The sequence below is a fragment of the Pogoniulus pusillus genome, chromosome 6, assembly GCF_015220805.1.
Source record: "Pogoniulus pusillus isolate bPogPus1 chromosome 6, bPogPus1.pri, whole genome shotgun sequence".
Taxonomy (NCBI): domain Eukaryota; kingdom Metazoa; phylum Chordata; class Aves; order Piciformes; family Lybiidae; genus Pogoniulus; species Pogoniulus pusillus.
In genome coordinates this window covers 10,512,695-10,526,411 of record NC_087269.1, presented here as the reverse complement: position 1 = coordinate 10,526,411, position 13,717 = coordinate 10,512,695, and the positions used below count along the sequence as shown (strand labels likewise).

Genomic DNA, 13,717 nt, shown 5'->3' with positions numbered 1-13,717 from the left:
ATGGCTCTTGCATCACTGGAGATCCAGTATTGGGAGCTGGGATGGGGTGATGCCCAGTGCTGCACATGCAAGGCAGCAGGGATACTGTCAAGTTTCTGACAGCTACTTTCGATTGAAAGTTCTTCCGCTGGCAAGGGGTCCATGCTGTCTGTGTCAGTTTTCTTGCCAGTGTGGTTAATTCTATACCATGTTCAAATTCATCCAGCTGCAATTGTCAGAATATTTCAAATGCATAGGAAAAATCAGAGCGTGTGTTCATGGGGCTGGGTGTATACATGTGTATGGTGTACCTGTATGTGTCCATCAAAGCTTCTACAGTTCCCAGCAAAAACATCATCATTATTCTCATTTCATCTTTCCCTAGACTTCTGCCTTCCTCTGCCACCTCTGCTGGGGGGGAAAAATGCTCGCGAAAATGTCATTGTAAACAAACAAACAAACAAAACCCCAACCGACCAAAACAACAACAACAAAACCCCCATCAAGCAGCAACAAAAAACTCACCACAGAATATTTTTAAAGGAAGAACAATTTCCCTGTTATGCAGTTTTAAACCATTCTGTGAATCTATGAGTATGTGTTTACAACTGCCCAGGGCAGCTGCAGCCACAAACTTTCTTTGCAGGGCTCTTAGCAGTGCACTCAGCTTTACCCCACGACTCACTGATTTGCTGGTTTCCAGCTGTGGCCCTCTTGCCCCTAAAGCCAAGTCTAGACCTGACACTACCAGCCCATGTGCAGGGGCCGGGTCAGAGGGCTCAGCTTCAGCACCTCCTTTGTCTCCTGTCCGAGGGCTGAACAGCAGTGAGGGGGGCACATGGAGAGACATCCCCACCCAGTGAGCAGAAGCAAGGTTCGCCGTTGCATCTCCTGCTCTGAAACGTGCTCAGGGCTGCTGCTGCACGGGAGCAAACCTGCCTGCTGATGCGTGCTGCCTTCCTGGAGCCCTCCAGGATCCCACAGCTGAGTGTTCGGCCCGGCAAGCCTGTCCAGCCATGCCGGCGGCAGATGGACCCGGACTCCTTTTCCACTGCTGGGTGGGATAAGAAACACCCACTCCATTGTTCCTGGCAGTCCGCTAGGAGTTTATAAATAAACCCCATTTCCCTGCTGGCTTTGTGCTACTTCATTTTGGCGCACCCTTAATTTCCTCCTGTTCCAGAGACCTTCAAACAGCCTCTTTTTTTGTTGATGTTGTTTGTTTGCTTCCTCTCAGCTTGTGTCCGAACCGGCGTCAGAGGCAGCTCCTGTGCCCAGGCGCACCCTGGGTGCAGGTGCCGGGTGCCAGGATGCCGGGCGCCAGGCCGGGGTTATCTGCCAGTCCTCATAAATTACCTCACGTTGTAGGTGTGGGCGTTAATGTGCAACCTAGGCCGATTTCATCGCCTGTGTGTGGCATGCTAGCGGTGGGAGGAGGATGCTGAGTCGTGTGGGGACAGGATGCAGGACCCTGGTTTTACCCCAAACAAGTCTTCCTCGGCAGGGTGGGACAAAGCTGCTGGGCTGCTGCAGACCCACGCACAAAGCAGGTGAAGCAGGAGAGTCGCTGCTGCACAGGCAAGACTGCACGCTCACCTGATGTGCCTGGGAGTCCAAAACCAGGTGCTTCCCCTACTCATTTTAATGACAATACTTAATTTCTGAGCGTTTTAAAGCTCACCGTGTGCAGGAAATTTGCGGCCCTTTAACAGAAACTCTGACAGTGTCGTTTGTGTAAATATGTTTAAGGAGCACTCAAATCTACCTGTGACCTGTGTGGCTGCCCTTCTCTCTGTGGGGATTGCCTCTTTCTTTCTCTATGATACGTGGCTGTACCGTAATGATTCATGTGGTCACAGACACAGCTCTGTGCCCTGGGCCAGCACAAGGAAGGGCATGGTTTTCTGTTTTGCGCTGTGACAGCAAGCTAATTTTTAACTCACTCCTTCTCATTTATTTAGTGCTGCTGGGTGTTCTCCCTTGGCTGGACTTTGGGGTGTGAGGAAAGCTGGGGAGGGTACAGAGATGCTCTGAGCATCATGGTACTTCAGAGCCAGGGTGAGAAGCTGTGGCTGTAGGATGAAGCTTTTCCCTTTCTGTTCCTTTTTTTACCTGCTGCTGCTGGTAAAAAACATGAAACACCAAGGACCCACACTGGTGTTATAGCAACCCTTCTGCCTCCTAAATTAAACCTGTTGGGTTTTAAACCTCCAGCTGGGTGATTTCCAAGCAAGAGTGAAGTTGCCATCTTCCATGTATGTGCTCATGCTACAGTGGTTAAAAAACGGCAGGGGCAGAAATCTTAAAATGTCTTTATACCCAAACTCCAGGAAAAAATAAAGAGAGCCCAACAAAAGGGATGCACTGAGCTGCAACAACACGTGGCCAGCCCCTGAGCTGGCACATGGCAGGTCCTGGTGACGTCGGGGACACTTATGACTTCACCCCAGCTCGGGGCAGCACAGGCGGGTGTTTCCTGTTCTTTGGCATCTTCCTTCCTCCTCCCGAAGGCCAAGACGTGCACCACTTCGCATCCCACCCACGGCTGGAGCCACCCGCTCCAAAGGGGAGCGGAACAGACGGGGACGTTTCCCTGCTCCGCTGCCTGTGTGTGCAAACTGGGTTTATCTGTATTGTTTGGCCAGTGCTGGCAAATTACACCCTGCCTAATGCATCGTTAGGGAGAGGCAATTAAATACCAACCCAACGAGTATTGCGGCCAGCGTGAGTGGGGAGAAACAGCTGCGATCTGCATGGCAGCTGGGAGAGACGGGTGGAAAATATTAACCTTTTTATTTATGCCTTTGCTCTAGCCTCTGCTGTGTCTGGCTGCCTGGCTGGGTGAAGCCCTTGCAGGACAGGGCTTGGCAGGCAAGAGGCAGGGATGGTGGCTGGATGCAGTGAGTTTTCACAGGTTTGGCTTCAGCACAAATGGCTGGTGGTGCCCACCCTCTGTGGTGCCAGGTCAGCTCAGCAGCAGCCACGCGGCTCTGCTTTCAGCCTGCAGCCTCTGCCTTTTCCCAGCTGCTTTCCAGCCCTTGCAGCCCTACAGACTCTTTCTGCTGGCAGTGGTGCCAGGTGGCCACATCCTGTACATCTCCAGTGCAATTAAGTGCTTCAGCTCAGCTGCCCATCAAGTCAACCCTGGGTTTCTATGGTGTCTTCTTCAGTGCTTGTGTGCCCAGGCTTCTCGCACTGAGCTTGTTCCAGTGGTGTCCCACCACCCTCCAGCTCCTGCTTCACCTGCCACAGCCTGCACACATCTCAACCTCCAACACTGAATCATTTCAGGTGTTTTGAAGATGACAAATGCCGTTGCTAACCCCAGGAACCCAAATAAATATTTTTTTCCTCATTCTCTGGAGGTTGTGAGCATTCTGAGGGATGGGGCCCTCTTGATGTGAGCTGGAGTATTTTCTCAGTGTTATACATATAAATGAGGGTAAGTTTGAACCAAAATCTGAGAGATCAGCTTCCCTCTGGTGCTGACAGCATTTCTGGCTAGATTTAGAGATACCTCTCAAAGAGCACCTTTAAACATTGTTGAAGTGATGCTTGTGGCAAAGTGGTTTGGCAGGTGGAGCAGGCCATGAGAAAATCAGCATCAGCCTCATTGCAGCCAAGGGTGTAAACTGGCTAACATGGACCAAGTCATTTGCCACTGAGTTCAGCAGCCTGAAATCTAGAGCAGAGAATTTGTTTTCTTTCTTATCACTGACTTGCTGAGAGTCAACACCTGCAGGTTTGTATTGTTTTTGGAGCCTTGAGTGAAAGGTGACTGTAGGAGTGTCCAGGGAGGGAAATGCCTAATGCAGGGCAGCAAGTCAGTAGTATGGAGAAAATGTGTTCCTGCTGGAGACACTGTCTGGTCTGATGCTGATTTAAGCAAGGCATGCATTGCCTGGGCAGCCATGTCAGGGAGCCACAGTCACTCTGTCACTCTCTCCTGCACTGTTTGTTGGTTTGGGGGTATTTTATTTGCTTTTACTCAGCAAGCAGCTTGCTCTTTAGGGGATCCTACAGCATCTGGGGTCCTGGAGGAAACATCAGTCAAAGGCCTGTCAAGAAAGGAGAAAGGGCTGTAAGTGCAACAAGCACTTTCTTTACAACCTGAGCTTTTACTAGGCCAGGAAGCACGACAGATCCCATCACTTCTTCAGACATGTATCTGACAGCACCATGCAAAGTGGTGTTGGTGGAAGCAGAGCAGGTCTCTCACTGCACAAAGGCCCCACACTGAAGGGGAGCTGGGACTGGCAGCAGTGGGTTTTGCTGTGACACAGTTGGTGTAAGACACAAGAATCTCACTTGACTGGAAAGAAATCAGAGCCATCCATGCAGTGTGGATGTGGGCAGCAGACCAGCAGCCAGGATGTGGTGACTTGCCCATGGTGCTGGTGCAATGATCAGCCATGGCTGGGGCAAAGATGGAAGATGCCAGATGGGATAAATCTGAGAGGATGCATGATCCTTCTCCTTTGCTACAGTGAGAGGGGGCAGAGGGAGATGAGGAGGAAGCTGTAGGGAAATACTGAGGACAGAGAACAGCTTTTAAACCACAGATAACGCTGGCACATGAACAAATGGGTATTAACTGATGGGGGCTGCCAGGAGGCTGGGAAATTCGTGAAGGGGATTATATGACGCAGCTGCTCAGAATAGTTGGACTAAATGACCCAGCAGATCCCCTCTGGTTTTGCCCTCCCCTTAAAACACCAGGTGCTCTGAGTAGCAAGAGCAACAGTCTATTTGTATTTGAATATTAGGATGTCACACAAGTAAAGATGAGCAGAATTACATCCAAACACTACTGTGTTTTTTCTGGTTTTGTGATGTGACAGGCAACTCACCTGCATCAGCTCCTGGGCTCCAAACCTGCCTGCCAGTGGCCTGCAGAGGCACAGCCTGTAGGCCACAGAGGCATTGGAGGGACGTAGTGGAGAGAAATTAAGGAAATCATTAGGCAACCATAATTACATTAAGAGACTCATAGTTGTCCCTCAATGTATCTCTAACACACTAACCTGGCAAAGCCAAGGGCTGGTGACATTGGCTGCTCCCAAGGTTCCCCCCCGAAGTGGATCTCCTCCCAGGAAGCACTGTCACATCTGAGTCACCTCAGGGCTGCTTTTCCCTGTACACTCTGGCATGGTGGTAGGGCAAAGAGCAGAATCCTTGTGTACCCTTGGCCCCAAAAAACACCCTGCAGCCTGAGCCCAGCAGGCTCCTACAGTCTTTCCCTGGGCACTGCCTCCTTCTCCTGGCTGGAGGTGAGCAGTAACACCAGGTCTGGGCATGACCTATAGCACATATCATTTTTCTAAAATTTTTTTTTGTTTTATTAAACCTTTATCCAACCTTTTTTTCAGCATGACTGGGGAGCCCCTTTAAAGGATAGTGGGAATTTTTTTACTAGTATTTTGTTGCTGCTGCTGCTGGAGTCAACTACTGTCTGTGTCCTGATGCATTTCTCAACTTCTGTGCCAGTCCCAGCTACAGCAAAGCAAATTTAGCCAGAAAATATGAGGGAAGTAACTTGTCTGTGCATACACTGGAGTCCTCCCTTTGTACAGGATGTGCAATGAGTCCAAACTCAGAAGTTTGCCTGGAGAGGGCAGAATTGAGCCCCTCATCCCTCTGAAGCCCTGGGCGTTGTTTCCATGCACTCTGTCGTCTTGTGGGAGAAGGCTGGGAGCCTCCAAGAACATTTTTCCCCTTGAAGCTGCTGCCTTTCTCTTCCTCTAGACTTCATTTTCTGCAGCTCACCAAGACATGAGACTCAGAGAGGTGAAAGGGAAAAATGAGGCACCTGAGCAGCTAAAATCTGTGCATGGTCCAGGGCCACATAGCTTCTTATCCATCAGTGCCTGAGGAAGCCTATCCTGAGCTAACGCATGAAAACACCAGGAAGATGTTCACTATGAAATCAGTTAAAATGACAGCTGGGGGGACAGAGATAAGATACTTGAAATGAGAAGAGGTTCAAACTAGCATCAAACTAGGGAGGTGTGGGTCCTTCTTTCCACGCCTTTGCCCCAGTGCCTTCTGCAGGACTTATCCTAACAGCCCCCCAGCCCAGAAGGCACAAACCTCAGTGATGTGTTGCACGTCACAGATCATAGAATCATAGAATCATAGAATCAACCAGGTTGGAAGAGACCTCCAAGATCATCCAGTCCAACCTAGCACCCAGCCCTGTCTAAGTGCCTCATTCAGGCTTTTTTGAGCACCTCCAGGGATGGCAACTCCACCACCTCTCTGGGCAGCCCATTTCAATGGCAAATCACTCTCTCTGTGAAGAACTTCCTCCTAACATCCAGCCTATACCTCCCTGGCACAACTGATGTCAAGTTTAACATAAAATCCCAAAGCCAGAGTGTACAAAATGGCACACTGTGAATATTGCAAGTTCTTTCTGCCTTGGAGCAATGTAAAATGACCTTCACTTTACCTCCCAGCTTAGACTTGAGGACCAGTCAGCGTATTCCTAGGAGTGGTGTCAAGTTTTCAGTTGAACAGCTGGAGAACCAGACCCTCCACTTGTCCCATTTCACCACATCCTCTCCAGCCTTTCACCATGTTCATCCTTCCCCCTGCCTTGATAGATCCCATCCACCCCTTTTTGGAGCTACCCAGACCTGCTGAGAATTATTCATCAGTGAATCCACCCACCAAAAGATGTGCTTTTTTCTGCTGGCACAGTGCAATTAGACCATATGTGTGCTTTCCCTCAAGGGTGGGCAAGAAAAAAAATCTTTATTATTTTTATATCAGCACTGTGTAGCAACTACTCTGAACAGCCAAGCACAGTGAAGAACTACTAAGAGCCAAGAAGAGCTTGCTCCAGCTCGCAGCCCCAAGACAGAAATCTTACAATTGCAAAGATGGAAAGTCAGGAGTACAATTAAAAGGCTGAGGAGGAAATTAAAATGCTCACTGTGAAAGGAGAGATCATAGCTCAGGTTTGCTTAATGAGTGCTGGAGGAGATCATGATGCACCACACATGTAACTTGTAAGGAGGGATCACAAAGGAAATGAAGTAGGAGCCATAAAGGTACCTGAAGGATGAAGCTGTAAATAATAACAACACAAATGGATCTGAGATAAATGGTGTGGCTGGGCCAGACAGGAAAGGCGAGAGAGAATGTCAACACCACTTCTAGTTTAGTTATTTCTAGCACACACACACACACACAAACAAAGAGCATCAAACGGCAGATCGCAAAGGTGATGCACCCTCCCTGCTGCCTGCTGTGCCTGCTGCAGGGCCAGACAACATGAGATCCACCCAGTGGCTTCCCTGAGCCCCAGCAAGGAGCCACCACGACCACACCTGGGCCTAAGCACAACCCCACGCATGAAGAGTGCTGGGGCAGGCACCTGAAACATTAACTAACGTGCATGCTGTTGGGGCACCCCTAAGTCATTCTGCTCTCTTGCTTTAATGCATAGAGCAATTGTGAAGTGAAAAGGTTGTGGTAAATGGTGACTTCATATCAAAGAGATGGATGCATCCCCTGACTCTGGGTCTGCTAGGCAAGACTCAGGCTCTGACATCATAGCTAAGGAGAGACACAAGCCTCAGATGCAAACATCTACTTGCCTCACAAAAGAACAGATACCCCTGCTACACTGAGCCCAGTGTCATGCCGCAGGATCAGGGACAACAGGCATCAAGAGCAGGTGGCAGCCAAGGGCCTGGTGGGAGAAACTGCAGCCAGTGCTGCAGAGAGTTTGTTTTATTAATTACAGACTGGTGAAGGATGCTCAGAAGCAGAGGTACTCAGAGGCCATTAAAACATCACCCACAAAACTTCTCAGCTGACCCCTTGCAAAATACATGGATCAAATTGGAAACTTTCTTCTCAGAATTTGAAGTGAATCAGAGGAATGTCACAGAGGAAAATAAAATAGCAATATTCCTCCTCTTTTGCCCTTCCTCTTCAAAATAAGGATAGGTGTTTGGTGGCCCATGAGGTTTATCTGTGCTTTGAAAAAGTGAAAAACTTCATCTGATTGGAATATGAGAAAATATATCTTCTTTAAACCTCTTCTCTGTTTCTTTGTCATGAGATTTTCCCCTTTCTCTTTTGAACAAGGGAAATACTTCAATAGTAGCACTGGATTCTTCCCCATAAAGAACCCACCAACAGAATGAGTGTCATCAGGAAAGAGTGCTGGGAAGAGTCCAAAATCTGGCTGGGTCCCCAGCATCCAGAGAAATGCTGCTGCTTTGAAGAATCACTGCTCCCACACCTAAGGGCTCAGGAGCTAGTTTATGGATGTGCTGTGGGCACATAGGCTGGCAGGGAAGCTTAATGCTGGTAACCACTTCTTCTTGACTTCCTAAAGCCCAAGCCTGTCAACAGCCAGATCCCAGAACTAGTTTTGGCTACCCTATAGAAGCTGTGGTTTGGACTTGTGATGATGGAGAAGACTTTCAGCAGTGGCCTTAGCAGAATCATGAATTGTCTCCAACAAAAAATGGCTGATGGAAAAGATGAACTACAAGCTTGCACTGACCTCTGTGCATCGCTCTGTGCTGGCAGATTTCTATACCTCAGTTACATTGTACCTGAGCACCTGTGTTCACCATCAGGTTGGGGCCACTTGGCAGACCACTAATAGTGATGCTTGTAAGGCATCTCCTGGAACACAGTTCACCTCCACAGCAAGCCCTTACAACCTGACACACCACTGAGTGTCAAATCCAGAGGTTGACTGTTTTGCAAACTGGGCTGCAAAAGAAAAACTGAGCACCTGGATATTTGGAAATGAAAAGGCTGGTACCAGAATGGGAGAAGAAATGCTGAAAAACAACATGCTTTCTTCCTCATAGCCATGCTTCTTAGCACAGATGGAGGCTTTCTGCTTCCCTGCTGCAGCCCACACAGAATCACAGAAACATTCAAGTTGGAATAGACCCTCAGGATCACCATGTCCAAACAATACCCCTACTCTACGAGGTGCACCCTAAACCATATTCCTAAGCACCACATCCAAAAGACCTTTAAACAGATCCAGGGCTGGTAACTCAACCACCTCCCTGGGCAGCCCATTCCAATGCCTGACCACTCTTGCTGTGAAAATAAATTTCATAATATCTAGTCTAAACCTACCAAATAGTGACTTGAGGCCATTCCCTCTCATTCTATCACTAATTGCCTCTGAGAAGAGACCAGGGTGACCCAGCAAAGGTGCTGGTGCAGAATGACCCCAGCTCACATGCAGCAGTTTTTGGGGCACTGTTGGGCAACCCACATAGTGACCCAAAGGGCAATGGTGCTCAGCAGCACGGCTGGAATAACCACCCTGGTAATAGCAGCAACTTCTTGGCTTGAGCCTGAGCTCAGAAACTTCCTGGGTCCAATGGTAAAGTTGAACCTTTAGGATTCATCAGAGATCTGCTTCCCTTCCAGGGCACAACTGCTCCAGACCAGCTCTAGCCTATCACCACCACAACAACTGTGTCAACAGAGAAAGAAAAAAAAAAAAAAAAAGAGAGCTGTGCTAGCCCTCCAAACATTTTTTTTAGTACACTGCTATCACTCTTGTGCAGTGAGAAATGCCTGCCCTTGGCAGATGGGTGCCATAATTATCGCTTGGAAAACAAGTTTGTCCTTCCAAAGGGCAGCAGCAGACTTAAAGACAAGTGAAATTTTATAAAAGGGATTACAATAGGATTAGCCAGAGTGGAGAGAGAGCAGGTGCCTCCAGGAGCCTCTGCAGACCAAAACCCAGAGTTGTCCTGGCCCCTACCCTTTCAAACTCTCTCCAAACCCTGCTAGGTCTGTCCAGGAGATGATTTACACTGGTGCTGCTACTGGAACAAATTGAACAGATAACTCCTGTGATGTAGGGAAATAGTGGCTGTGAGTGCATGATGCCACCAGAACAATGCCACCAGAACTCACCAAATGGAACTTACTATTTGTGCTCAGAGTGGTGGCTGCATTTTTTGCTGTCTGGCCCAACAACACACACACAAGATACCCACTGCAGAGCAGCTTAGGATGCTCACTCTGTACCCTGGAGGGTTTCTCATGCAGCTGATACCACCAGACACTTTGCACCAAAACCCACACCTTGCTGTGTTATGCAGCATTGCAAAATAAAAGCACTCTGGCAATCTGACCTCTTTACCTGGCCTGATCCCAAAAGGATGGAGTGGCTATTTTCCCACTTTCAGAAGTGGGAATTTGGTAGCAGCACCATGGGCACCTGACCTCCACACCTCTGGGCCATGATCCCCTTGATGTGCCATGAGCACCAAGGGCAGCATGTGGCCACCAGCTGCTGATAAAAGGTCCAGGGATCTCCCACGTGGTGAGCAATGCTTTGGCAATGTGCCCAGGCAGCAGCGGCCCTGATGACAGCGTGGGCAGTGGGGCCGTGCCAGTGCCTTGCGCTGGCTCACCCCATCTCCCATGGGCCCAGGGGACTGCGATCAGCAACTCCACTCCTGTCTGATGAGCAGCTCCGACATCCCCTTGTGGAGAAAAAAATTGACAGTAAAACTTCAGGGTGAGCTTGAATGTGAAACAAAGTGAAAGAGAAGGCAAAGAAAGAGAGCAGGCCCTTAACTGGCTGCTTTTCTGAAGGGGATGAGGGTGCTGGGCCACAGCTGCTGGATGTGCAGAGCTTGTAATACTGCAAAACCTCCTCCCTTACTGCTCTCATTGCACTGCCTCTCTGGTCTGTCCACATGCGTTCCCCTGAACACCACCCTTGTTTTTTTTCTTCTGTAGTGTACCTCTCAGCCCAAATCCACTAGAAACCTGATTTCATCTGGGCCGGTTCCCTTGGAAACCCTGCCCTTGCACCATTCCCCTGGATGTGCTGATAGCTCCCTACTCTGTTCCCTTACAAACTCTGTAACCCTTTTCTGTTCCAGGAGCAGACAGAACAGGCAAGTGTTCCCTCACCTCCAGGCATCACTGACAGGTGAGAGTCTGTGCAGTACCTTCCCCTGGCTTGTCATGGGACAAGGACATTCACCTCCACAGAAGGTGTCCAGGCACAGTCTCCAACACCGTACCAAAGACACAACCATGCATGAACTCCCAGGAATCAGATGGGAGCTTTGATCTGGGGCTGATGCAGCAAAACATGAGGACAGCCAAGCCAGTTCAGCACCCTGCTTCTGGTGGCCAAGGATGGCTGTCCAGAGAGAAAATGTTAAGAGAAACAGAGTGTTAAAGGGTCCTGGGCACAGTTCCTTTCAGACAGGAGGTTTGGGGCCTGTAACTGAGACTCAAAGTTGAACCAGACCTACCATAATTCTCAAGGGTGTCTGGGACAATCTGTGGTCTGCAGTACTCTTCCAGAGGAAACTGTTTGGGGATACATGTAATTTATATCACTTTGCTCTGTGAAACTAACTTTAAAGGGGAAAAAAATCATATCAGAATTAAGCTAGGGGGGAAAGAAATCAAAATTATGATCACTCTGTCTTCGAATCAGGAATATCACACTGGGAAAGGCAGGCCCCACAGCAGCTGAATCAGAACCAATTCACACAAAGCATTCAAAAACACGCAGGTCATGGGTGTGCATGAGGAGGAGCAAGAAATGCAGTAGAGAACAGAGGATACTATCTGCCACTAGGCACAGGATCTGCTTCTGAACCTTAGACGATCATACACATCCTCAGCTGCTCTGGGAGAGGAGATGAGATTTTTAAATCATGTGATTTTTAAGCAATCTGGCACTGGCTGCCTTTGATCTGTTTCAATAACGACTCCTTGTACTTTCAGCTAAGGCCATGGAAAGCCTTAGCTGCCCGTTGGTGAGCCAGCAGAAAGCGCTACGCTGAGCTGGGCAGCCACTTGTGCCTAGGTTCATAGCCAATGCAACCAGGGCAAAGTCACATCCTAGTCTCAGTCCCTGGACAATTAGACAGTCAGAAACTTTCTGCCTGGTGTTTTAATGGGAGCATTTGCAGGGCACACTTGTAAAGCAGGAATCGTGTCTTATGTCAGCTAGTTACTGGAGTTAACAAAAGCCAATTTCATTCTGAGTTCTTTGCTTGCCTGGGTGTACTCCATGGTTCAGCCTGGCACGCATCTCCTGAAATCCTGCTGTTGTGGATGGCCAGACACCTGTGGGTGCCAAGCACACTCCAGATGGGCAGTGGTGTTCCACTGCGCTCCTGGCACACCATACTCGTCTCTGCCTTGCCCATTCTTCTCCAGGCTATGTATAAATCCAGATGATACTTTGTGCCCTCTCACACTTCCTAATTTTCCAGAACTATCCCATCTCTGGGCACTGCTGGTCTATCTCATGCCACCCATCAGTCCTTTTTGGGAGAACTCTGCCAAGACAAATTGGTGCATCTTTGATGCAGCAGCATACTGGGAAGAATGCGTTGACCATGCGGTGCTGCCAGCAGAGGTGTCACGTGGCTGCGGAAAAGGAAGCACTAAGCCATCCAGAGAGCCGTGGCCACAAAAGAGGATGGACTCAGTCATCCAGAGACACGGCCTGGCTCCAACATATGCCTTGGGAGGGGCATGCAACTGACAAAGTCCTGCAGTCAGGCTTCCCAAAAACAGCCTCTCAGCCCCCAGCATCTGGAAGCCAGAGGGACTTCATCACATGTGCTGCAGTTTGGGGTATCTTCCTCTCTAGGATGATTCAGGTCCCCATGACATTGCAGGCTTCAGGTAATAATTAACACTTAGTAATAGGCCACCCTTATAATGACACCATGACCTCTCTTCTTTCCTTACCTCCAGACAGTGCTTGCTCCTTCAAGGGCAGATGAGGTCCTCAAGGCCCCCAGCACTTGGGCATTAGCAGATCCTCACATCCCAGCACATCTCTGGGGTGATGCTTCATCCTGGCCACTCCTGCAGGGCTCCTCGACAGAGACCAACCCAACCGGCCAGGCGGGACCAGGGTTTCGTGCTGTTGGCGTAGTATCGCGGTTTGGGTGTTGCCACCACGGATGGAAGCAGAGCAAGGAGGATGTTAGAGGGCACCCGCTGCCAGGCCTGTGCCAGCAGGGTCCCCTCCTACTGACACCTCAAAACTTACAGACACACAATCACAGACGACTTGTGGAAGTGCAAAGACTCACCTTCTCCTCTTCCTGCTCAGTCCGGGTCAGGTTCTTCACTCTCTCCCTGCAGCACAGGTGTTCTTTCTCCTCTGCAAAACTAGGGTAAAACAAGGACACACCCCAGACACGGTGTGCCCAGCCCTCACCTCGGGTCTGCAGGGATGGACATGGTCTGGGAAGGACTGATGTGTCCCCTGCCTACTCTCCATCTTTGATTTGATTTGGAAAGATACAGTCTATTAATTGACCACAGAGGGCTTTCTGGGGGACACTGATCAAAAAAGTAAGTCCTTTGATATTAAACTAAGAGGTGTTGTGCCAAAGGGGTCCATCGGAGCTACAGGCTGAGCCTGCAGCGCTGGCCTCCGAGACTGGGCGTAGCAGAGGCATCCGGCCCGCAAATCGCCCGGGGTCCCTAAGCAAGGAAAAGCCTTCAGGCAGTGACAGGAGGTGATAGGGGACACGGTGGGCCTGGTTGTGCCTCTGTGTTGCAGCGGTGTCCCCACTAGCATCGCCAGAATCATGCCAGCATCCCCGGGTGCCACCACGGCCAGCGCCACAGTTCCTCTGTTTCCAGTGGGTCGTTTGCCGCTAGGGAGGGTGCAAGACATCCCGGAGTTGATGTGGGGGGCGGGGAAACGCCACTAGTCCCCCCAGCCCCGGGACAAGCC

The 13,717-nt window shown here is 49.7% G+C and overlaps 1 long non-coding RNA gene across 1 annotated transcript; it reads right to left on the bottom strand.

Moving 5' to 3' along the window:
- Nucleotides 1–3,916: 3,916 nt before the first annotated feature.
- On the bottom strand, nucleotides 3,917–13,696 carry LOC135176456 (uncharacterized). The gene is made up of 4 exons (XR_010302661.1): nucleotides 13,065–13,696; nucleotides 12,715–12,892; nucleotides 4,830–4,884; nucleotides 3,917–4,037 (listed from the first exon to the last, which is right to left on the bottom strand). It is a non-coding gene; the product is annotated as an uncharacterized LOC135176456 (long non-coding RNA).
- Between the last annotated feature and the right edge of the window lie 21 nt (nucleotides 13,697–13,717).